Source organism: Athene cunicularia (assembly GCF_003259725.1).
Source record: "Athene cunicularia isolate RWA chromosome 2 unlocalized genomic scaffold, athCun1 chr2_part1, whole genome shotgun sequence".
NCBI classification, from domain to species: domain Eukaryota; kingdom Metazoa; phylum Chordata; class Aves; order Strigiformes; family Strigidae; genus Athene; species Athene cunicularia.
The window spans coordinates 128,340,683-128,345,100 of NW_020799095.1; positions in this window are offsets into that span (position 1 = coordinate 128,340,683).

Here is a 4,418-nt window from a genome sequence, read left to right on the forward strand (position 1 = left end):
ACTGGAATACACTTTGCTTCAGCTGCTGCAAAGAAGAGGTGATATTCACATTAACCCCATAGCATTTTCCCAATCTATTTGTGAATAAAGGTGACAGATAAGCTTTCCTGAAGCTGTAGGAAGAGAGCAGCCAAGGAGTGAGCTCTGAAGGACCAGACACAGCTCTGCCCGTGGGAGGCGAGATCGCTGGTGTCCCTGAGCTGGCCAGGAAGGTCTTGCCCATCAGGTCTGTCCCCAGTGGTGCAGGAGGTGCCACATGTTGTGAGAGCCTCAAATAGCTGTCAGAGGTTGAAACTGGAGCAAAACTTCAAGCCATGCAACCTCACCGTTGCAATGATTCTATGTCATGCAAGCCCCATTTTCATTTCTGCTTTACTGAAAGCAACGACAGGTTCACAGGAAACACTAGAACCACAAGAAGATGAAGGTCTTGCAGGGACTGTCCTGAGGCCTCTGTCTTCCAGCTACAAAAAAAAACCCTGTTCAGTGTAGCTTGCAGAGGCAGAGAAAGCTGAGGTGTCTGCACCCCTTAAAACAACATAGTTACTGGAGATGAAATTTCCAACTCCAAAGAACACTGCCTGCCTCGAATTTCAAAAAAATGGTGAGAACATGCCGCCAAGGCTTGTGTTACATCCTCCTGGAAACTAGACAGGTTCCTCAAAAATGAAATCCTGCTTTCTCACTACTTCTATATTTTAATAAAAAGTATGAGGCCATTTCTGGAGAAAGGTGAAGCAGGTGTACGGTGCTGCCCTCTTCAGTGGTGCTCCATATTATGTGGCTCACACCTACAGGTATCCTTCAGCCACCATGGCTCAGTCCCGTGGAGGCTCCCAAGGAGAAGGAGACAGTGTGGAGTCACAGTTCCCTCCAGATGCCTTCCTGCTTGGGCTTTCCATCATACCTTTTTTCCACCCTCCTTCTCTTTCCTCAGTAGCTGACCAAAAAGGGGACCTGTAACTACAAAAACTGCTGCCCACACACACCGCTGTTCTTTCCAGCGCTCATTTTAGGATGTGCCACAGGACCTTATCTTGTAAATCCCATTCTGAACAGGGTCTTATTACATTCAGAATTACAATCTTTGAAATTTTTGGGATCTTTCCTTGGGTTGGATCTAGCTGCATGGGTGCTGGAAGACAATAAAATGACACTCATTTGAAACTAGAAGTAATCAGCAAAATCATTAAATTTGTCGGGAAACGAGGGCTGAAGGTGAACTCCATGTAGCTGCCTGGCAGTGATGCCTGCTGACCAGGTCCCTCACTGCCCTGCCTGCAGCCAGAGGTGCTGGGGCCTGGCACAGGCAGGACAGAGGAGAAGACATTTTGAATCTCCTGGGAAGACACTTTGAACCAAGACTGTTTGCTGATATTTTAGTTAGATAATCAACAGAAATTCATTCTGTTCTGTCCATCCAACAGCCTCTCCACTCCTCTCCTCCTGGTGTCTTCTGAATACATCAGCCAGTCTCAGCCACACTTGATAGCAGAGTGGGAACTTGAAAAAAACCTAATTCCTTATTAAATTGGTGTGGCAGGTGGGAGAGAGGACCCAAAGGCATGCCCTCGCTGAGGGTAAGGCTGAAGTGTGTGCCCAGCAGCTGCTTGTGTGGTTTCATCTGCCCCTCTGGGGAAGGTACAGCTGTACATGCCCCTCAGCCGGCCAGTAGCAGGGGGGTACACCAGGAAGCTTAAAGTCCTGGCAGAGGCCAAAAAGACATGAGAAAAAGGGTGTGGGGTGGTCTGGGGATACCACGGGATCAAGGGAAAAGAGAGGGAGCAAGACCTACTATAGAGAGGACAGAGCTTAAGAAGGGGACATGTCTAACCCTAACAGAGGAAGAAAATGCTGGAAAATGTACTCCTTCATGTGGCTGCCCAGCTGCACTGTGCCCTGGCCAGGTTTCTCTGTTCAGATCCAACTATGAAACGCAGCAGTGGAAATACAGCCATTTTGTATGTTATGGGCCTGCATGATAACAGCCTTCGCTGTTCCCTTCTCTTTGAATATAAATATAATTCCATAATGTGCCATTTGTGGTGCCAGTTGCAAGGTGAGGATTAGTGAATTGATCAGCCCTTGACCATTGATTTTTGGCTGGAAGCTGCTACCAAGTCTCATGAAGCATCACACTGCCAAGGATCAAAGTCCCAAAATGCATACGGCTCTGTCACTCAGAATAGAGTTTCAATGTATATAAACTCATAAAAAATTTTCAATACTAGACAGTTTCAGGATTAGAATAGGATCAGCCTAGCTAAAAGCAAAAGCAGCCTGAGATCTGGCTGAGCCCTGGAGCCATATTTTCCCCTTCATTTCTTGGTTTCATCTCAGTGCTATATCCCTAATAATCCCTTATGGTTCCCCTGCCTGAGCAGAAATCTCTATAATAACCATCGTACAAATATCCCAGAAAGTTTCAATAACAAGCATTCAGAGAACAAAGAAAATTCCCAGAGGTTAAAGATCAGTAACTATCACAAGTATTTTGTTCCATGAAAAAAAATAATGTTGATTTTCTTTAAATGATTGATTTCAGATGTTCAAATTCAGTAAAGAGAAAACAGAGGAAATTGATCCAAATCAAATACAAAACAGACTAAGCCTTAGCACAGCAGTCATCTATTTTACAAGGGCAGCTCAGTTCCTAACACTGCCAGAAAAGTCTTCAGCAAAACTCTTGCTTCAGCTTTTAAAATCTTTCCATGAAATGACAATTAGATCACTCCTTACCTGTAACATGAAAAGCTTATTTTGCTCTAAAAATGCTTCTTTCTTTCAGCTGTGGGAATCACCTTTCCACAGGTTGGTAGTGTCGCCTGTGCTTCTCCACACAGTTTATAGCTTCTAAGACTCACCCTAGAGGTTCAGCAGCTCAAACATTAACAGCATGGAGAATTATTGATTCTTAATGACTAGGTGTGGTATGAAACAGCAGCCATGTAAGGAAGCAATGTAGCTCAGAGATAATCTGCAGCCTTCAATATGTTTATGTCCTTCAGGATTTTCTTTCTGAATTCAGCTTTTTCAGTGGGGCTGCAAGAAATGAACGTGCAGGGCATGGATTGGAGCTGCAGGGGGAAAGCTATCCTTCGTGTAGTTGAGGAGATGGAAAGGAGAAAGCATGGGCCTCGGGTGGAGATCACGTTTGCTACTTGCTTAATCACAGGGATAATTCATGTTCAGAAGACAAGAATTTGGACATAATTTCACAGCAGATCTGTGCAAGGGGAGGATTCAGCCTGGTTATGAGAATAATTCATCAGTCATCGACTTAATTCAAATTCTGTCTGAGATCTGCAACAAATGTACTTTGGGTAACTTTGGGCAAATCACTTTATTTGCCCCTTTCCAGATACTTATCTCACAATGGATGTAATCATTCCTTTCCCTCCTGTGTTATCTTTCGTGTCTGTTCAGATTTTCAGCCCTTCAAGGGAACCAGCCCCTGCTACTCTCTCCACTATAGCACCTGAAGTAAGGGGAACTGAAATCAAATGGACTGTAAAGGACTATGGTAAAAGAAATACTAAATTAATTGTATTTGGGAAAAACATAAGTTTTTTAAAAATCATCCTTAAAATATTATGCTTTCTGCTAATTCGCTTTTTAATATCATGCTTATTTCAGAAGTTTTGAACAGGCTTATTTTAATTTCTCATTAAATGTTACTTTTCATCCAGGTTCTAAGTTCTGCTTTCAATTACCTCAGTATGTTAAATTGCTCTTGAACATTGTTAAATTATTTGTGTAACACATTAAATATTTTCTGAACTATGCACCCAAAGAAATGTTTAGAATCAATTACAGCTTGAAGGCTACAGTTCTGGAAAAGGTGAGCTTTCTCTTTGTGTTTCAGATCATGCTTTTCCCTCGAAATCAGTGGTTGTTTCTCCAGGAGAAAACCTCGAGACTTTCAGCACGCTTTCAAACACAACTGTTCTCCATTTGCTCATGCACTCAGAATGATTCAGACTTTCTCAAAACTGTCTGCTAGCAGTGAGTTATCTTTAGAACACAGTTCAAAACCAACAGTTTCCATTAAAGCATTAGAACTCATTGTTAATGATTTCTAAGTAAATATAATAAGGGGGAGGGAATTGAACTTTCTTGGAAATATGTTGACTTTAAATGACTTACATGCAGATTAATTGTGTCCTCGTTAGATATGAATGAGCTGTGCTTTCAGCATGAAGTATAAATTTCAAAACAGTAAGAATTAATGCTGCAATAACAAATGCACACAAACAAATTCCTAATGTCATTTTTAGCCCTTCTTTACGTGACAAGTGCAGAATAACTCAAGCTGTGATGTCAGAAATCAGAGCCACATAAACAAGCCAGGCGTTTGTCTTTCAAATGCTAATGCCTCTGCTTGGAAGTCCAATCATTAGGCAGTGTAGTAAGGTACT